The 22,277-nt window shown below is 40.2% G+C and overlaps 1 protein-coding gene across 3 annotated transcripts in view; it reads left to right on the forward strand.

Annotated features, from left to right (window-relative positions):
- Positions 1 to 1,101: 1,101 nt before the first annotated feature.
- fndc3ba (fibronectin type III domain containing 3Ba) overlaps positions 1,102 to 22,277 on the forward strand; it is a 100,496-nt gene continuing 79,320 nt past the window's right edge. Inside the window, exon 1 of one of the 3 annotated variants that reach the window (XM_004082165.5) lies at positions 1,102 to 1,276. The gene's annotated coding sequence lies outside the window, so the exon portion shown is untranslated. Of the gene's footprint in view, positions 1,277 to 1,358; positions 2,460 to 22,277 lie in introns of those variants that run through there. The other 2 variants (XM_011490172.3, XM_020713392.3) reach the window with 2 other exon arrangements.

Genomic DNA, 22,277 nt, shown 5'->3' on the forward strand with positions numbered 1-22,277 from the left:
ACAATGCCGTATTTTCTGACTCAATGTAGAAACTGTGTGAAAGAGTTTTGTGCTGAGGGGTAAGTGTGTCCAAAGAGCGCCTTTGTTTTTCCTGGGAGTTTAATCTTTTTAAACATTTGATGGGGGTCAAAATGATCAAAAGTAGGGATCAGACATGTGAAACCCGCTGAGACGACCGTGTTTTAATATTGGGCTTTATAAATAAAACTGAATTCAACATGGGACAGCTTATGCTAGACAAATTGCTGTTGTCTAATTGTCTAACTTCTAAATTGCTTTGCTCCTCAGTTATTTTTTTGTTCAGTCGTCTTTTTGGTTCAGGGTTACTTTTGTAAGGAGCTGTATCTTTAATAAAGTAGTTGTTTAATGTTACTAATTGGTTTACTTTTTGACTTTTTACAAGCCAATTTGTTAGTTTTTTCTCTTCAGTTTCTGCTGTCTTGGTCAAAAAAGATAAACCCTAACTTTAGTAAAAAAAAATAGTCAATAGAAGAGGAAAACACGAATATGTTACTTGATGGAACATGCTCAGAAAAGTTATTTAAATTTGAGGATTTGAAGCCGTTTGTCAATCTTAAATGAAAAAAAAATTAAAGTCTAAAATCATTTATCAATGAAAAGACCCTCCCCTTTTGGAGCAAATATAATAAAATAATAACTTTAATAGAAATCCATTAAGCACTAAGGTGAATTCTGCTTCAAACCGGAAGTCAAAGTAGTCCCCCCCTCCACACACACATAAACGCATACAATAAGTTCGTTTTGTGTTTATTTTTGCTTTTAAAAACAAAATATAATCAACTTAAATTATGCAAGTTTTCTATCTTAGCTTTATTTGTAGAAAGGTTCTGCATTAAGAAGCGTGAATCTTAAGAAATCTCATACTCCTTTATGCAGTTTTTGTTTAAAAAAGTCAATATTTTTCATACAAAACAAGAAAGTTCTTTGAATTTTTTGTAAAAAAAAAACCAAAACAAACAAAAACAAAACAGAAAATATTTATCATTTGTAACGTCACCATTTACGCAAATGGAACTGAGCCTCATCCAAACTTTGCGGCTGCGCACTGGCCTAAGTCTTACGGTACGGGGCGGGATCTGAACTCCATGTGCGTCGCATTTTGATTGACATGGCGGAGTCTCCCAGAACGCGTCCGCCGCGCCAGCAGACAGGCAGTACCAGAGCCTGGGAATAAAAAAAAGAGGAAAGAAACGCTTAAGAAAGGAAAAGAAAACGCGCAGCCCCGTCTGTCTGAAGATTATTTTATTACAGCGAGGTGAGTTTTTACGCACTTATTTTTTGTCTCAGGAGGAAGCAGCAGGGAATGGATCGAAGCTGAAGGAGTCGATGTTTGGAACAAAGTTTAGAAGTGCGTGTCTGTCTGTGAGCGAGTTTGGAGAGCTGAGCGCTGACGCCGGCAGTCTGGGCCACTAGGAAAACGGAAAATCAGTGAGACTGCTGCGGAGGGGGAGGTTGGAGACGAACTTTTTCGGCCAATTTCGCCGTTTTGCGCCAAATCGAGCAGGAAAAGCGGAACGGCGGGGATTGCCGCGCTGGTTCTATCTCTGTGGCGAACGCGGCGCGGCTCAGGCTGCTCCGTCTTTGAGGTCCCGATTTCTCCGCTTTCACTAAAGAATGCGTTTTTGGACTTCGTATGGAGTGGGTGCGTATTCTGAGGAAAGTTTTGGGCTTATTTCTGTACCTCCAGTTGCGCTGCGTTTAAAGTGGAACGTGTGCGCAAAACTAGGAAATGAGCGCTTTCTTTAGGCTGGGAAATTAATTTGGAACAGAAGATGCTGAGGCAATCAGAATTGACAGAGGGAGTTACGACGAAGTCCATGAAACGAAACGGTACGAGCTGTGTTGCGTTTGATAACTGTTAAGAAGTGGGGGGAATGGAGTGAGATAGCTTTCTGGCTGCGTGCGGTTGCAGAACGCAGTAAAAAAAAGCTTTGGAGAGGAAAAAAATTCCCAACTCCAGCATATCCTGGCATTCCTTCCAGCCAGTCTGTCTCCCTCCCTCTCTCTGTCTCTCTCTCAGAAACGACTACGTGTCTGTTTGTGCAGGGAAGACAAATCCCTCTCTCAGCTTCTCTGATGCAGACGTGGAAACCAAACATTGGCCTCCTGTTCCGCGCGATCGATTATCTGACCTCCACGTCGCCCACATCCACCTCTTGCAGCCCGTAAAAAAAGTCTGTTACATCATCGTGGAAAAAACCTCAAATGCTTAGGATTTTGGGGGTCATTTTCTAACGGGGCTGCCAGCATCCGCAGACGGGGAGTGAGGATTCGTTTTGGTTTTTTGCGCCCCGCTTGGATCCACTGGGCGCATTTTGGAGAACAATAAAATCCGGGTGGAAAGACATTTAAAACTTAACACGCACTCTTGACTTTTCCATGTGGGGGTGAAGGAGAAATCCGACCCCAAATATATGACGTCAGGTGGCATTCCTCTGGTAAGGGCTTTGTAGTTCTGCTTTTTTTTTTACTCCTTTGGAAATATCTGATAATTTTGTTGGTGGGGTTGGGGATGAAGTTGGGGTGGCTTCCAGCTGAAAAGGTGTGTTTAGGTTTGCAGAGCAGAGGAATTCTGCCTGCGGTGCATGGATGAGCAATTTATTTTGCTTCCAGATGGAGCCCCCCCCCCCCCCCCCCCCCCATTGGATGTCTGTGCCTCAGGAGTAGAGGCAGGAACTCTAGGATGAGAGTTCACTTAGGAAAAGCTTGCAGTTGTGTCTGCAGAGAAGTTCCTGCAGAGATTTGTGGGTCTAAGTCAGATTTGACCCCCAGCCCCAGGATTTTTCTGCTTCTTCTTCACAATGTTTCAACACAGATCCAAGGGAGGGGCACCCCTTCCCCTCAAATAGGTGAAATATCCTCTTAAAGGGGATTAAATTAGTCGTAATGAAGGTGCAGCTCTAAATTTATGCAGTAAAACAGCGTTTAGACTTGAATGAAGCTTCCATCTGAATTCAATTTTCCCTGCAAGTCTCATCATTTACACTTTAAACAATGTAAACACAGTTGTTTGCAGAGATGTGAGAGCTCCGCTTTGTTGAGCTTGCATCAAAAGCCATTCAGACTTGGATGAAAATTCTCCTTTTTAAAGCACAAATGTTCTGTGAAACTTTTTTTTTGGAAAACTTTTTGTTCTCTTTAGTTCAGTTTGTGGAGAGCTAAGGATGTATGACATCACAAGCAAAGTAGGTTTTGTGTTCAAACTGATGCAACACTAAGAAATGTTTTTTTTTTGTCTTTCTAATTGAATCAAACCCACAGATATGGGAAACAGGACAGAACCACCATTTTTTTTTTTTGTTGAGTCAAGGTTTCTAGCTGATTGAATCAGGTTAATTAACATTTTATTGAGCTACTTTTCAGCCCTTTTCATTTGACTGTTTTTCTTTTTCTAGACACCAAATCTGTTTGTAGAAACTTTTGCTGAAAGTCCGTTTTGATGGAGAGCTTGGAAACTCTTTACCCGCACCAGCTTGCGGCTTGGTGCCGGCCTAATAAGACCTTCAGGTGTGCCTGGTTGAAATGGGGTCAGCGAATGGACAGGATGATACTTGCCATTGTATGTAGGCTCTTCTGTGTGGGACCGATAACCTAAAGCATATTATCTGATGGGTAGCATTACTGAGCAGCGCTTGTGTATCAGGGAGAGAAGCGATAGTGTTACGCAGACGAAACAATGCGGTCCTGAAAAGTGTGTGCATTCATGTGAAAGAAGCAGCGAAGAACAAGAGGAAAAACCCTCAATAAACAGTCTTTCTGCTGGGATCTGGTTACAATGGCTTTGCAGTTTTTTTGTTGTGAAGAATGGGCTGAAAGCAGGTTTCTGCACTTGCAAAAACTTACACTGTATCCTCCTGTGTATTTTATTCCAACTGTATTACAGAATTCTTTCTTTTGAAGCTCTTTATTTCATTACCGTTTTGAATTGCTACAAAAATAAGCTTACACCCCTTATATAACCTTTTTTTTTATAAAAATTGAATGCATTTTTATGCATAACTCTCCCCTTGCTCCTTATCACGAATGCATTTTGGAAATTCTCCATCCCAGAAGTTTCAGTGATTGCTGGTGGACCTGCGTGACTGCAGCTTTGTTACTGGATGCAACAGGTGCTTGTTTCTCAGACAGATTGTTGCCTTCGTCGCTGTTTGGTTTGGCACGTGAACCGCTTCCTGCTTCCTTGTGTTTAAGCAGAAGTCTTAAGGTGAGTCTGATCAAGCCGTCCTCGGCTGTGGGGTGAAAGGTTTGATCCGCCTCGTTTTCCTGAAAGGTGTTGAGACTGAAAGAAGAGAGAAGTTTTTTAGGCTGCGTTTTGAAAAGGACACCAATAGTTTGTCATAAGAAAAAAAAAAAAAATCCCAGTTAGCTTTGCTCCATGCAAAACAAATGATAAAAAGAGCTGATGTGAGACAGAGGGAGAAGAAAAGACAATGTCCCTTGCTGGGGAATCATTTGACAGCAGCTGCATGATGCTTTCACTTTCCATTTCCCAGCTTTTCCCTTCATCTCCTCCCTTCTCTTTTACCGTCTCCTGCTCCCTTTTCTCTCCTCTATATAAACGGTGGCTTTTTGTTGAAGGATCCCAGCCACCCATGTTTACTTGGCATAGAGATGCAATGTTTACCCTCCTGGTCTGTTGCCCCCCAGCACCCCCCCCACTGCCATCGTCTCTCACTCCCTGCTTGGCTACTGCTCTCCGATGCCTCTGATGTCCTCCTTGTAAAAAGCTGATTTGGAAGGAAAAAAAGAAACTTCATCTATCCTTCCCTCTTCACTTCTTTAGACATGAAAAAGTCTAATATTGACAAAATAAAGCTTAAAACAATTATAAACGTAAGTGGGAATTCCACTTAAGGCCTCATAGCTTTCTTTAGAAATAGAAACAGAATTTTGTGAAAGGTTTATGTATTTTCTGCAAATATTCAATCCCATTCATTCTATTTACACTGCAAAAACAGGCCACAGAGAAATGAGTCAAAAAGTCTTAAAACATTTTCTTTAACCTCTTAAGACTTGAGCTCTTGTTTCTTACGCCTTTATTTTGTAGTCACAGGGCCGCAGTTAAGCATAATGAACGACTGTGGTCATATGACTCAAAGGTGATGTTCACACATGTGGACGCCACATCTTAAGAGATTAAATGAGCAAAAGAATCTGCCAATGGGGTAAGAAAAATGTCACTAAGACGTGTTTTTTTAAAGTAAGATTATTTTGCGACTGAAAATTTTCTTAGTGCGTTTATTTTTCTTGTAAGTCAGAAAATGAGACATTTTTCTTGAACACAGGGTCGATTTTACTTTAAGATTCAGTTTTTGCAGTGTAGTTTTGACAACATCTTTTTCTCCAGATACACAAATTCTGAGAAGTGCTTATTAAATGTGCCTTTTAGATCAGATAAAACAGTAGAAAAACTTCAATTTTACTTGTATAAGAATCCACATTTTTCATTTTAACGTTTCATTTTGGTCAAAAGCTGCACAAGCAAATTACTGGACTTTTGCAGGTTCATTCTTTTGACTTAAAAAAGAATGAACCTGCAAAAGTCCAGTAATTTTAAATCAAGTCTTCTGTTTCTTAGATCCAAGTCAGATATTTTATAATAAAAGAAAACAAAAATCAAATCTGTTTTTCTTTGGAGAAACTACGTTGTGCAACAAAAAGTCTGAACTTTCAGTTTGAGTTCTATATTTGCCTTGTTTATGTATGCTGGACTACACGGGATGTCCAGCAGATGATTCAACATGTGACTTCCAGTGCTAAAAGGAAGAGAAAAAAAGAATGGAGAGGAGGTATTTTTACAAACAAAGAACATATTTGGACATTTGAGATTGTCAGGTTTGTGACACACTTCAAGCAGAAAAACCAAGATGGTTTTGATGCTGTTTCCTGGTCGTCTTGCTCCCCTTGTTCCTCAGAACAGGGCTATCGCTCATGGAAATGGCTGTAGAAGAGCTGCCCTGTGCGTGTGCGCCGTGAGGTGGCTGAGGGCGCACCTGCACACACACACGCACACACAGTGCTGAGCCGACACGCGCACAAAACATTAAAGATGCACGGGGCTGGCTTTACGTGCTTGTATTAGCATGCCAGGCGTGTTGGTGGAGCTTGCTGGCAGGTCCATGGAAAGTTCCGCCTGTTGTAAATGGTTGTTTTTATGCTTGAATGTGGGCACCTGGAGTGTGCGTCTGATTACCAGGTTGGTCACATCGTCTTTCCACAAGCTTCTTTATTTGTTTGTAAAACACGCGGGATGTGTGCATTACTGTCACATGATCAGAAAGCAGTGCATCTGGTGCTACGTTCACACTGAGCATGTCATGCACGTTCAAGAACGGGGCATTCATGAACTCACTTTTAGCTCACAGCGTTCACACTAGACTGTCGCCACCCGATACAAACGCATGAACTCACAGTTGGCTTGGTGCAAAATGTTGGAAGTGCTGCAAATCTGGTGAATCTGGCTCCAGGCTTTTTCCTTCACATCTCTATTCCGAAATATAAAAGACTTGGTGTCATAGAACTCCAGCCTAAGCACAAACTGCAATTATTAGTTTTATCCTTCATGATGAATTTTCAAAGAATTGGTACTTCTTTGTATTAAAAAAGTGGCTACTCATTTGTCAATACCAAATCTTCAACTTGTTTGCACATTTTGTATGTAGAGCCTGGAAAACGGACGTAAAAACTTGCGTAGTGACGAGTGAGCGTGAGAGACGGAAGTCTGAAACTCACACATTCGCCCGTTTTTATAGACTTTTTAAATTGAAGTCTTGAACGAGCGTTACCGAGCCCGGTGTGGACACAGCACAAAGAGGAAGTGCTGCTCCTTCATTCATGCCCACATAACTCTTCGTTGCGTTTCCTCTCCCCCCTCCCCCTCTTCTTCCCATTCATGGCCTGCAGACTCCACGTGACCCCTCCCTCCTCTCGTGTCGCCGTTTGCCCCCACCTGTCTGAGTCATATGTACCTGCTGTTTCTCTGTTTAGCAGCACTCTTCTGCTCCGCTGAGATGAGCTGTCAGTCAAACTTTGATTTGTTTGCTTTTCAAATAATAAAAAAAAGATACTTGACTTCCCCCCCCCCACCTATGCTTTCTGTAGACGTGGCCTCGAGGCCCCTATTTTCCTCCACTTCTCCCCTCCCTGCCCTGAAGACAGACCCCCCACAAATCACTGAAATATCCTAAACTCACACACACACACACCCATGAGCAAGTGTGTGAAATCCTGAGGCCAATTGAGGAGGAGGAATGTGACCTTCTGACCCTGTGCTGTGGGGAGGGGTGTTATAAGTGTGTTTGTGTGCGTTTGATGCTAGGTAGCAAGTGATTGTATGTGCACTTTCCATTGGCTTGCTATTCCCAGTAGCGTCTCTCCGGTTCCAGCTAAATTCCCCTCCGAAGGATGAATGGCCGATGTCTGTTTTCTCTTAACTTTTATTGTTTGCAAACATATCGGTCTTTCCTGGGGAAGCTCTGAATGCAGGAACGATCTGTTCATTAACTGGATGCTTTATATGAATATTGAACTTCTACTCCAATGTCCACCAAACGGTCAGACTTCTAAGGTGGCTCAAAAACAGCTCAACTTTGAGTTTATTTTTTGTGGTTTTCCTCCATCTGAGTAAAAAAAAAACAAAAAAAAAACACTGTCTGCGCTGTGTGAGAAAAAAGAGGGGGGCGGGTGGTGGTGGTATTCACTTCTTGACTCTGCATAGCGGTCTTAATTAGAACTCATGGCATCCAGCCCTGATGGAGCGCAGCGCTAGTGGCAGAGGCATGCTGTGCACAGGCCCTGGCGGCGGCACGTCCATTGGCAGCAAATGTGGGCCCATTGTCCGGACTCCACCCCCCCCCCCCTTTTTTTTTTTTTTTTACCAGCCGCTGGTAGTTGAGAGCCGCCGCCAAAATATGTGAGTCGGTTCACTGAAACATAAAAAGTCATTTCAAGAAGCAAAAAGTAGCCTCTCCGTTTTCCATATTTAAAGTGGAGCCACAAAATGTAGGTTTCCTGTAAAATACTGTATGTAGGACATTTGCCTCTGGCTATAACCAAATATACAAACTGCTGCTTGCATATTATATATAAAAAGATTTGATTAATGACAGCCTAAGTGGACCAACATACCTCCACAACACAGAGTATATGTGTTTTGCAGTCCCACATTTGGATTTTGTTAATCCCCGCATGTCATTTAGATTGAATGAGTGCATTTCTTCAGCATGCCTAAACTGTTGCAAATTATCTCATTAACTTAGTATAGGATCACAGGAACTCGCAGCCCAATCCTGTTTTTTTGAAGGGGGCTAAAGCTGATACAAATCAACGTTTTGCGAGTGTTTGAAGTTAATTGCTTGCCTGCATGACTAGGATTGGTTGATTTGATATGCTTCCAGGCAGAGCACTTTCCAACTTAGCAGACACTGTTAATATGATAGTGCACATGAGATATAAATACAACGTGATTAAAGAGTGAAATACAAATGTTTTTTGAATTATTATACATTATTCAAAATGATAGTGAAAACATTATTTGCAGCATTGGTAATATTTTCTCAAATCAAACTGAGTTTTGCTATTTTACTGTGGTCTTTTCTGCTAGTGGCTTTAAAAATATGCTTAATGTGAAAATTAAAAAAAAGGGCTCCAGGGATATTTTACTGGTCAGAAAATCACTACTGTAAAGCTTTAGTCATCCTGAACCAAAAGAGCAGCCGCTTTGATTTTTTTTTAGACTGAAGGTCCTTCTAAAACAAAAACAGGAGCCAGGTCAGTACAACCTGTAACCACTGTGGCTTGTCAAACAACCCAAATTGGTTACTATTCCATGTGTTAGGAATTCATATTTATGTATTGTGGGTACATTTTTATGTTCTTTTATTAAAAAAAATTGTCCAATATTGGAGAATGTTAAGTTTTTTTTGACAGGTGATGTCATTTCCTTATAAAAGATCCCCAATAATGATCTTTAATCTATTTTCAATGCGTTCAGTGGCCTTTTGATGCTACTTTTAGCCAAAATTTAATAAAACTGTCGATTTCTAGGACATAGTTTTTGCAGTAATTCATTAGAAATTCACCTCTCAGTTGTGGGCGGAACTGTTGGCAAAAAGAGCAAGTCCGGCCCCACTTTCCATCACCCATCTCTTAACGCGCTTTGCTGCTAGCTTACAGTGCCCCACAACCCCAATCTAACATCACCAGAGGCACAAAAATGGTGAGCAAACTTGGAAGCTATCCAGCCGTACAGTTTAGAGCCAAATGCTAGCTCAGATGAGGAAAACCAAGGGTCTAGACGTCTGCATATTTTCTGTCACAAATATGATCTTTTTTGAAACTGCATTTTTTACGTCTGCTCCTGTTTTGCAACGATTTGAATAAGGAAATACTCAGAAATACAAATGTAAGCTCAATTTTCTTAAAACAAGTCGTCCATCATCAGAAAAATGCCACAACAACATGGCAAAAACAAAAAAAGCTATTTTCTTTAGAGTGAGTCTTTAAAGACGCCTGTTTGAGTGTTCTACCGGGCGACAGCCGAGGACCACCTGCAGCTAAAAGTACATCATCTGTTTTTCCTTCCCAAATTAACAAAAAAGCAAATAAAAATGCATCTCCACTTCAGTGCTGAAAACTGGCCATGACCACATTCCATTGACTTACAGTTATTGTGTTGAGCATTCAAGCAACAACCTGAGTTGTCATTCTTCCACATTACTCCAGAGTATTAACGTTTTCAGAATCGTGTTCCATACAAAGCGAGCTTCTCTCATAGAAGTGTCTGTATTTTTATGTTAAAAAGATGTCATTTTTTAATGTTTAACACACAAATATATACCTGCTCCAGGACTTGGATCATTCATGTCCAGGTGGTGACTTTGGTTGTTTTTTTTGCCCATAAAGGTTGTATTGGACGTATAGTTTTCATGGTTTCACGGTTTATTTTGGATCACAGCGTGCTTGTGTTGTGCTTGTGTGTCTCAGTGCGCGCAGTGAGAAGGAAGTGTCTGCTTTAATGTAAGCGCGCTCAGCCATGTGGGACAATTTAGCGGGAACGGGGCCTTCTCCTGTGCTCTCCTCCCACTCCGCCTAAACCTTTTGAATGGGCCGCTCTCTTTTGAAGGCTAAAGGGTTGTTTGGGAAGTAGTGCCAATTGTGTGCATGTCTGGGTTAGGTGATGGGGGGGGGGGCAGAGACAGGTTAAAGCTGGAAGTTGGGAGTCGAACAACTACAGAAGATGAGGGATTATGGGAAAAGCTGTGCTGCTTCGGAATGAAAGTGTAACTAATGTTCATTGGCCGATGTTTTTTTTTTCTTGTGAAAGCATGCAACCGCGAAAGTCATACACAACACACGCTGCTTTGTCTGAGCAGCCACTTGAAAGAGCCAACCTTGGCAGGCAAAGCATCACATTTATGCTCAGGGGCTGCATTGCCTGAAGCATTTCAGAGTAATAAAGGACACAGTATTGATGGGGAAAAGTGTAAAAACGATTGTTTATTGTCATGGTGTCCCATGCAGTGGACCTGTTTGAAAAGAAACAACGTGAATGTTTGTATTCCTTCAAATCGCCATGGAGATGATAGGTAGCTATGTCACTGAAGTGACAACATGTCCCGAACTGACTCTAGCTAAACCGAGTCTGCTGGTTTTTTTCAGTTCAGTTTAGTCAAATTGTAGTTTCAAACCTGCTAATTTCATCGAACTGTCGGCCCAGATGACAGAAATGTGATTTATTGACCGACTTTTTGTTACCTTACATGTTAAACAGGCTGGCGTTGGTGTTAATCAGATGGAAAATTGATAAACAACATCTCTGAAGAGTGTACCACCTTGTGGTTATTTATTTCCTTTAAAGTTTTGTTTTCATAAAATCAGTTTTCATTCATTAAAGTTCATTTCTTTGTCTCTTGCAAGTCTGCAAAACTGCAAAGTTTTAAAAAAGATTTTTCTTTAGTAATCTATAGAAAGATGCACATTTATCAGTGAGCTATTTTCATTCGCAATTTTCAGACATTTTTTTTAGTCGTATAGAATTATTATATATAGGGATGAAATACGTTTTTCTTTAAAGGCAACAAACCATTTGGTTGCACAGCGTTCCGTCTAAAAGTGGTCTGCATTTGTACTTTCTCTTTGTCCTTGAGTTGTTTTTTTATGAATTGATTGCTTGTACATCGTTGAGCTTTTAGTTTTGACTGATATGCTGCTGTTGTTTTCTTGCATGACCTTCTCTTCTTTTTAGTTCCAACAAAGCTGTCTTGCAAAGCAGAAGAATGCTTAAAGAGCACGATCATAAAGCTGTACAGATTGACTATGTAGGGTTCATCTTCAGGTGGTCAGTTTGAGGAGGATAAATGGGGTTTTGAGGGGTCACCTGCAGAAACTTGGCTAAAGAAACATGACAAACTCTTTCAGACCAGGACAAACTCATTCAATCGGGGGAGGAATGTCAAAGACTTTCCTTTTAGAGCTCTGACTTTGAGCACATTCTGCTCTGAGAATTGCTTGCTTTTTATTCCAACTCTCATATTTGTTAATGTCTGCAAAACTCGATAGCTGCCCAAGAAGCACTTGTTTGATTTGTGTAAAGGTCTATGTCCTTTCCTGTTTTTGATTCACTTCTTGGAGCACAGTCACATATGCACATTTGGTTTGTTCCCTAGTCCACGTTGACCGGCAAGAGTAAAAGCTGTCAATCAAGCAGACAAACACTGGGAACGTAGATGTTACTTCACTTCCAAATAAGCTCTGGAGCTTTTCACTGCACTATGAAAGCAAATCTACTTTTCATTGATCAAAGAATAAAAAAAACCCAAGGACAGTAAATGACATAACCACCTTCACAGTAGGGCAGAGACAGAGTGGCCGACCTCTGATTGGAAGATCGCAGGTTTGGTTCCCGCCTTGCTTGCCCATGTGTCAGCGTCCTCGGGGAAGACACTGAAACCCATATAGCTTGGGGTTCATAGTGTTTGGCAGTGGAGTCGCCATCAGTGGCTGAATGGAGAAGTAAATGCCATTTTCCATTTACTTGTCCTGAAAAAATGGACTATCTCAGACTAAATCCAAACTGTAGAAATAAGTGGGTCATTTGATGTTAAGATAAATGACAGTAGGTAGTGTGGGTCATGTTGAAAGGATGTTAACGATATAAAGCGACTCCCTGGCTTTGTGTGTGCATGCAGTCTGACAAGTGAACAGCGCTCAGCCCAAGTCAGCTTTCTCTCCTGCTGACCTTTAAAGCCGGCCTTCCTGCGTGTGGCCAGACTGAGCCGTAAGATCCAAAGGTGTTAGGAGGGGGATTGCTGTGAATCCTCCTTGGGCTCTGTGCTCAGCGGAGAAAACTTGAACTGCACTGGGCCAAGACGAGAAAGGGGAGGGGGGTCCGAACGAGGCGAAGAGATACAAGCAGGAGGGGGGAAGGACAAAAAGAGAAGAAAAATCTGGAAGCACTGCAATGAATGAGTCATGTTCATGTGATTGTGGGAAAATAGCCACTTCCTCTGTGTTAATGCGCACACACAGGCGGTACACAGCATGTTATTGAGGTAAAAGATAAATGCAGTAATATAGATGTTACAGATTTGTACTCCACCGTGTCTTTTTTTGTCATTATTTGTGCATAAAATGATCAATTTCTTGAACTAGATTTGAGAAAAGATTCTGTCAGAAAGCAGCCTTTCTTTCCTGGCAGACACGAACACTGGGAACACTTGTTTCTCTAAAGATATTCAGTATCGCAAAGTCAGTTTGTTTGACTGTTTGCACAAACCCAATCCTAATAAAGCACACTCATTCTCTTTTATTAATTCCTACTCCATCTTTTTTTTCCCCCCGGTTTGCATCGTTGTTGCTGAGTTGTGGTGCTGCTACGTGGCAAGCGTTGGACTGTTAGGGCCTCTGCTGTGGGTTTACTGCCTACTGGCCCCCAGCCCAACCACACACACACACACACACACACACACACACACACACACACAAACACTCAGAGTTGTGGAGCTGCAGGAGGGAGGGTTAGCGTCAGCATCTCCTGGAGGTAGCAGCGCTGTGCTCCCAGAGCTCCTCGTGCTACGTAAAGCGTCTTGAAAGCACTCTCGAAAAGTGAAGAGCGTGTCCTAAACTCTTTGCTTCACTCTTAATTTGCCAGACTCATTCAATTTTCTCCTCCTCTTCGCCTCTTTCTCTCTCGCACACACACTACCTACTGTCTGCAGTCTGATGAGCAGGACTAATGTTTGCTCTGCAGCAATAACATAATTAGGATTCCACACATTTCTCCTGTCATATATCCCCCTTATCCCCAGTTTTGGTCAACTTTTATTTCTCTCCTCCCCAGACCTTCTCTGCTATAAAAGATCGCTCAGTTGACTGACAGATGTGATGGGATTGATTTGATTACTTCAAATGATTTTGTTTCTCCCCTAACCACAGAGCTGTGTCTGCCAGATTTTTTTTTAAGCTCTCCTATTTGGTCCACTTCTTTTCTGCTTTGTGCTTAATGCAGGTGATCTTCCTCCCTAAACCAATTAACCTTTCTCTGTCCATCCTGGAAGAACCCATCCACTGTTCCTGATTTGAGTGCAAAATCCCATTTCCTCCCTGTTTTTGTTCTCCAAGAAAACCGATATTTCTTTCGGAACTTCTTCAAATCCATTCTTTCCCCCCTCCATTATCTCATCACCTTTCTTGTTTGACCCTAATTGTGCGTCAGTTTGTTGTTGTTAAACGCGTGCGTACTTATCTGACGGCTGTTTCTCGCTGCCTCTTTGGGATCAACTTTTTACTTCTTTCTGCCCGATGTCTCAGAAACGGGAAGCTCGTGGCTTCCCATTGGCCACTTGGAGAGTGGATCTGTGTTTTGACAGGGCACAGGAATGCAACGAAGGCGTGGTGTTTCCCGGAAGTAGATGGCAGGAGTTGAATCCTGGACTCTGTCGCTGAGCTATTAACTGAGTACCTTGGAAAAGCTCACACATACATGCTTTTGTATACAAAAACAGACAGATTCAGTTACATTTTTCTAAATTTTAGCTTCACATTTGCTTGAGAAGACTTAAAGGGAGTCTTTTTAAAAAAAACAAACAAACAAGTCCTGACTTTGAAGTTACTAGGTCATCTATTTTCAGTCCCTGCTTCTAAAAATCCTTCCTGATGAGAGGACTGGATGGGTTAGCAGATGGACGGATGGGAGGATGACACAGGAGAAAGGCTTTACTCAGGGTACTCATTTTGTGTGAGTGTCTGAGGGGGAGAAAAATGCTGAGGCTGTCGTTTAGCTGGCTTCGTCCGGACTTGTCTGATCTACAGAATGCTTGGCATTTCAAGGAAACAGGAAAAATGGAAGAAAGGTGATGGGAAGACTGAAGAGGGGACTGTTTTATTTAGGGAAGAAGATCATGACATACTTGAAGAATCTAGACGTAACTATGCATTGATGTTAGAGCAACTGGTATCCAACTGAAGTTCGTGGAAACATCAAAGCCTGTTCCAGGTAAAGCAACAATGCTCTGCAATCTGATAAGTGAGCGTGCAGCACTGCATGTCTTAAGCTATAAGCCTGTCAATCACTGCTTAACATGATGTCAGGTGTTTTGATGTGTGGTCAAATGGAAGCAAACCAGTTTTTTCCTAATGAATCTACAAAACCAAGGCCAACCTGGAGATTAAATCACCTCGCCGAACTCAAATTTTAAGCAGAAAAGTAAACCTATTGCATTATGACACCAGAGACTTCATGCCACCTTAGTGTTTCATCCCTTTTAGCACAATTTAATGACAGCAAACTGCAAAGGTTTAGGACCCTTTCAGTCTTTCTGCTTTGGTGACTGTTCTCTATACTCGCAACAATGAAGAAATCAATTAAAATGACAAAAATGAAATCAATCTTCTGATGTTCCAACACTTTTGGTTTCTGAGGCAGAAATCAGCACCTAACTGTTATGTTCTTGTATGTTCTTATCAGAAATGCTGGATGTTTTGGATGTTTGCTGTCAGCCCTAGAAGCAGAGATTTGTTACTAATAAATAGAATAAAGCAGCTGCTCTCTGCCAGGTTTACCTGTCAGTGTCGAAATGCATGAAAACATTCTGCCAACGCAATCGTGGTTGGTAATTTATTCAGGGATAGAGCGGTCAACCTCTGATCAGAGGACTGCAGGTTTGGTACCCATAATGTGTTAAATTTTCTTTGGGCAAGAAATTGAACTCCACATTGGTGGTTACAGATTGGCGCTAGTGTTAGGCAGCAGAGTGTGTGATTTTGTGAATGGGATTGTGACAGTGAAGCACTTTGGGCCTCTTGAGAAAGGATTTAGAAGTATACGCCCTTTACCACTTATCTCTGACAGAAACATCCATGAGCAATCAGAAGCTGGATCAATTTTTGTAGTTTCTAATAAATCTTTGACTCTCATAAGTGAGATTGGATAAAAATTATTGAAAGTGTCTCAGTAAATGCGTCTTAAATTTGTCGGTGCTGTTGCTGTTTTCTTTTTGGGGTGGTTCGCTGCTTTTCATCTGGAGGGAAATGTGTTGTGAGCTTTTCTGTGGTTCGATGAGGATCTTCTTTGGGTTTAACTTGGAGCACGTGTGTGTGTGCTGGTACGTGTCCACTGCATTCCACCCCACCCTGCTTTAAGTTCTCCTTCGTGGATGACATATCATTACGGCAATTACAGGGCAGGAAGACCTCAGCCGTACGCTCACGCTGAGGCGTGCACTCATGAAGACACTCTACCAGTGATATGTGTGCACATGTGCAGGGCCAAATGCCGAATTCAAGAACAATTTTGTTTCCGATTTTTTTACTGCTGCCTTTAGAAATGGGTTCCTTGGTGGTCTCCTTCGTTTTCACCTTCACACATGCACGATCTGCATATGTGCTGGAAGCTGAGGGTCAGTGGGAACCAATAAAAGTTCCATCTTTTCACCTGTTGTGCGTGTTTCAGTTTAAGCGGCCTGATCCTCTCCATCTTTTTTTTTCTTCCTTTTGTCTGCATCCACCCTTTTCTGCTGCACTCTTCTCCCTCCTGGTTCAGGGAAGAAAAAGGTATCAGCTGAGTGTGTGCGTGCAGGTATACTGGTGATAATAGAGGATGCTTTAGAAAGAGAGGGCCCTCCTGAATACCTTTTTGTAAGTGGAGCTGGGGTTAAAGGGGGCATTGTTGGTGGCAGTTTCCCACCAAATTTAGCACGTCATCCCTATAAAACACGCACCTGAAAATTGGCACGTCAATGTATCTGTGTGTCTTTAATGCCAGCGTGCGCTGACGATGTCTGCTGGTACAAAGAGATTAAAACGACTGAAGCTCGGACGTGCTTTGTGTTTTATTGGTGTCAGTTTGTGTGCACGCTCTGTGGAGAAAAGTCATTCAGGCAGCTCTGATACAGACACCTTGTAGCATTCCGATCAGCTCAACACACCCAGTACAGGAAAGAAGACACCTTCACCTCCATTTATCTCTTTATCTTCAATCTTTCTATCCTGTCACATTAGAATGAAAATAATAAACTTCAATGACATTTTCCATCTGATCAAATGTCCTTTTCTGATCCATTCCATGTCCATAGAAGCTGCATTTGCCCTATGTTTGGCATATTGATAATTTTCCTATATTATCTCGCTGGTTTGTCACTGCCGTTGCTGAGAGGCGAGTTCCAGAATCACAACAGCGAAACACATAAACAAACCCTGTCAAGTGAGATTCAGTTTCACTTCTCCAATTATCTCCTTATTGTTTCTCTTTTCTGTTTTATCACAAACAAAACCTTAAAAGATAAAAGCCCCAGCCTCAGACAAAAAAAAGAAAATGAAAACAGTTGCATATTGAAACTCACAAAAGGGAAAAAAAGATTAAAATAAGTTTTGGGTTTGAAGTTTCTCTTGATGTGTTAGAAACTTAAAGTCGTTTTTGACACTGCTCAAGTTTGAGCACTTTACATGGACTTGTACAGATTTTACTTGGGATATTATGGTTTTATTTAGTTATCAAATGCAAAAAACTGATTTGGAAATCTACACATTGTTATGCAAAATAGTATAAGATGTTTTTAGATACATGCCCTTAGCAAAAAGTGGTACACTTAAAGTTTATTTTATTAAGTACTGCATACTTGAGTATAAGTATAGCAAGTCTGTAGGAAGTATACCAACTGAATACTACTTCGGACTAAATTGGAACATTTTAAGTTTATAATATACAGATAGTAAATAAAAAGTAAATTTCAAGCGTCACTTTTAGTATAATTAAAATATACTTATAATAAACTTAAATAGACTACTTTTTGCTAAGGCTATATTTACCTGTTTTTAGTTATCTTTATCAAAAATTAGTCTCTGTAAATGTACTACAAGTATACGTAGTCCATACCATAAATGAGGTGCTATGCTTAAAGTTGACTTTATATAGTATACTATTTATACAATGTAAAATTAAAATGTTCCAATTCAATCTGAAGAGGTATTCTTTATACTTCCTAAACTACATGGTATATTGTATACTTGCTATAATTTTATTCAAGTATCTTTGTGTCCTACTTTTTGCTAAGGTAAGCAGATAATATGCTTGGAATTTGAGGCGTTTCAGTCCGAAACTGTTTGATGGTTTTGATGGAGTTTTTGATGGTGAATTTCATTCTGGATTCATAGATGAGGTTAATCTATGTCCGTCTTTTGGGTCAAATTCCATAATTTCAAATAATGTGAATCCTGAAAGTTTTCATTTATTCTCCAAGTAAAATTGTATTTTTATGTCGTCCTGTACCACAGAGGCTCTAGCTGCCCTCAGCAAAAGGTAGTACTTGAAGTAAAGTTTTTTTTTATAAGTTATTGTAAACCTGAAATGTTCTAATGTAGTTTGAAGTAGTATTCAGTTAGTATACTTCCTAGACTACATTTACATGGTCTATAGCAGACTTAATATGCTTATACTCAAGGATACCTAGTAAAATAGACTTCAAGTGTACTACTTTTTGCTAAAAAAAGAGAAAAGTAGGAATGACGAAGGAGGTGTTGAATGCAGCAACAATCTCCATGGAATCATGTGAGGAGTAGATTTTAACACCCCGTCCCTTTCTCTTTCTATAAATGACTGCCTCAGTCTAAGAAAGAGTCTGCTTTAAAACCCAGCCGGCACTTCTTATTTGTTGTGACTAGTAACCTGTCCAGGAAGGTTTCCAGCCTCTTTGGTCTGATGACCCTGCCTAATATTGACAAAAAAAAAGAAAGAAAAAGAAAGTCTTATTTTGTAAAATCGTAAAACACAGAGCTACGTTTAGTTGTTAAGCAGGTCATTTCTGGGTTTTATGACAGTCAGGAGGTTGCATATATCTGTGTCTGTCTTTGTTTGTATTTCTCTGGAAGTAAGTCAGACAGTCTGGTAGGTGCTTGTGAATGTCCATTAGACTTCATCAGGATGGACAAACTGGAGTCAATGGGCGTGTGCACGAGTAAGGACTGTCGTTTTATTAGCTCAGAACTACTGTTGAATTTGTGTGAAGCTCTTTTCTGTGAGCTTTACTCTATAGATCTTTTATATCAGAGTTTCCATTCGTATACGAGGCGTTTTGTTTAAAGACAGACACGTGTATCATGCCAACACCACACAGGCTCCTCCACACACACACAAGATTCATACACAGACAAGTAGTTGATTCTTGTCTAGCCTCAGCAACACATTTTTCAATTGAATATTTTCTCCTTATCCATCCAACATTCCACCAGACATCAGAAACCCCTCTCTAGTTTGGGAGTGTTTCTGAAGCTGTCATCGGCAGATAACATGTGGTTAAGATCCCTCTGTAAAACAAACCTTCCTATTCATTCATTGATGCATAAAATGTCCAGTTCTGTGCGCTGCATCCTGTGGGAAACATGCTCCCAACAGCTGCTGCAAGTGGAATTGCATCTATAGGCATAGAGTTACAAAATCAACAAAGCAGTTTTCAGCGTAGCGGAGACATGCACTGTAATTTCACAATTCAGTTCCTGTGGGTTGCAGCTAAACCTTGTTTTTAATTTGAAGGGAAGATGCCATTATGTTACATGAAATCAATTTTTAACCATAAACGCTACTATCTTGCCCTTCCAATGAAAATATGTCTTCCTGAAAACTAGGTAGTGTTTATATGTATAAAGTCATTGAAGACCAACGCCTAAAATATTAATCCCATGTGTTTAACATTAAACCTTTTAGTCAGAGGGGATTAGTTTAATGTATCCTTGCAGACAGTTTTTTAACTGTTTTTTAACATCTCACTCTCCTAACATTAGTACGTAATATGCAAATTGTTCCTCTATGTAGAGCTGCTGTAAACGTACAAATTCCCTCTGATGGAATAAACAAAGTACCATCTTAGTTTATCTTATAACAGTCAACCCTTCCTGCTAATTTTTTGGAAATAATCATTCAAAATCTACCTGTACTACTAAAATTCCATTTTAGTACAGAATTCAGCAACTTTTATAGAGTTTAGAGTTTCAGCTACTGAACAAAGGCTTACAAAAGGCCCTACACATCTGTCAAGTATACTCAGTTATTACGCAAAAAAATTATCACTTTAAATGTTATCAGAGTCTAATGTATTAAAAAATAGTAAAAGTAAAACATGGCAACTCATCAAAAAATCTTTGGTACAGCAGGGATCGAAGCCTTTGACCTTAGGTTAGTAACCAGTTTGCATAAAGACATTTTGTTTTATTGTGATCAAATCAGTTTGACCATGTTGGATGTGTCCAAGATCCTATTTGCTGCGAAAAGAGGTAGCCTAAAAGAACACTAATCATAAGAAGGAAGTAATGCAAAAGTAACTTAAAGTACTAGTAGTAAACCCAGGGAGAACTAGTAGTGAAGTAGGAAACTCCATAGTTAGTAGTAAGGAAAGTACCGTAGTAGAAGTAGTTGCATCTGTTCACGCAAATAGTCATTTTTACAAGACATCTTGTGAAAATGTAACCAAATCTAGTAACAAGAAGTTCTACACAAACATTCAAAAAGGGAAAATGAGAGAAATCTGTTAGAATGATTCAAAATGAATGTATTATAGGCTAATAAAGTAAAGCTAATAAAGTAATTTTTGCTAGTTCTAAGCAAATGGTTTATATTTTTTATGTACCTAATTGTAGTTGATTTTAATTAAAGGGACAAAAAACTGTTCAAAAGGGTAATTTTGCTGAAATTCTTTCATTTTTAAAAGACCTTTGTCACCAGGTACAGCGGGTTTAGATCAAAAACAGGAACGTGGACTTTTGAATGAATTCTGTACTCAAGATTTTTCTGCCTAAAAAGTTCAAAAGTGGTAAAAAAAAAATGTTTTTACTGAACGTCTTTCTGTTTTAACTTTTAAATTACCGTAATAAAAGTGGAACTAATATGTGTCATTTACTCATTTTAGAGCAAAATGTGAACAAAATAAGAATATAATCTTAGTACAAGCTTTCCCATCCTAATAAATCCTCATGAAATCTAATACTAGCACTTATTCTTAAATAATAGATAATAGATCAATGAATGACAGTCTAACTTGTCAACTTTTATTGAACTTTAAGATAACATCCTTAAAATTGAACCCAAATTTTTGGTGTAAATTGAGTTTTTATTTTAGTTTTTCTACTGTCAACAGTAGGGCTATGGTGCAAAAGGATTTTCAATCATTTAATAATAATTTTTTTATTTCTAGATCCTAGCTCTCAATGAGACCAAAGATTCTCGACTGCTGATTTTAAGCAAAGCTTGAAAAAGTTTTGTGTAAATAGACGTTCAAACATATTCAAACCTGGTCAAATATCTTTAATGACTGATAAATAATCCACAGAAATGAATAAAGATTCTGATTTCTTGCAAGCTGAATGTCAGAATAATGTAATTGTATGTAATTTTCAGTTTGCTTTCAATGCACAAAACTATTACATGAACATTGGGTTCTTGGAAGAAAACGCTGACTTCCTTCTTTCCTATTCACACTGTCATCTTGAGTTACTTATTCCTTTCTGCTTTCTTCTCCATCTCTCTTTCCTGGCAGAGCTGACAGTGGTGTTGCCATTAGTCTGCGATGTGTCCTGGATGTGTGTGTGTGTGTGTGTGTGTGTGTGTGTGTGTGTGTGTGTGTGTGTGTTCAAGGCTGGATGGCCAGGCTGAGCTGGGAACGGGGCTCAGATTGGGAGCAGGAACAAAGTCAAGGAATGAAAGAAGGCGATGATTGAAAAACCCTAAAAGACGTTGAAAAGATGATGCAAGTGTGTATTTACTAAGCAGCTGCACGAGCTCCGGCTGTATGATCCACTAACCCTTCAAGTGACCTTTTTGGTACCTGAAGAGAACCAGCTGAAAGAAACAAAAAACAACGACCCACAGCTGGTTCTGGAAGAAAGCTCCACATGCGTGCACATCTTCATGTGCTGTGTTTTGTCTGGCGGATATCGAATGGCTTTCTTTCCACTTACCCAGATTACAGGAAATCCTTAACACATACAAACTCTATGCTGCGCTCATGTGTTTACCAATATAAGCTTGCAGCCATTTGTCGAAAGCTCTTTAGTGGTTGTTCCTCCCAGCAGCATTGAATTCGAACACCAACGTCATTGGGTAATCTTCATCTGGCACAGATGTCGTGTTACGTGAATACTGGTGTGCGAGCTCTTTTGGCTCGACCTCTTGGTTTATCCGTGTTTGTATCGCCTTCAGGAGACGGCACATGCTGCTGCGATGCATCAGTCCCATCAGTTTAGTTGTGTTGATCTATGTGGTCTTTCGTGTTTGTATCTGTAAACGCATCCACTTTGATCATGAAGTTGTGAGCAGCCCTGATGAGGACCACGTGCACAGCAGACGCATGTCGCCTGGGTTTCTTTGTAATCTTGCCCCGCAGCCACTGAGGTGATGCCGTGTTATTTTCCACTTAAGATGAATGACATTCTCTGTGGTTTTCTAATTTTTCTTCTCATGGTTATGCTTTTTGGTTTTACTCTTTTATTATGCAAGAAGAAAAGCCACGTCCAGATTTAGTTTCCACTTAGTCTGCACATCGCACAGATGACAGGATTGGATTGGAAATGCTTTATTTCAAGCAATCAAAGCAAAATTTATATAAAAGACAAACAACAGAAATTGAAATCTATTGAAAGATATGTCAAACATTAGTCATAAAAACTGCAAAATACACATACCTTAAAATATATTAGTAAATGGTTAAATTATTTCCGCTAAATATAATCAATCACCCTTCCCTAACTTATCATTATCTGGTTCTTAACTTCTG

Source organism: Oryzias latipes, chromosome 22 (assembly GCF_053564925.1).
Source record: "Oryzias latipes strain Hd-rR chromosome 22, Olatipes_Hd-rR_3.1".
NCBI lineage: Eukaryota > Metazoa > Chordata > Actinopteri > Beloniformes > Adrianichthyidae > Oryzias > Oryzias latipes.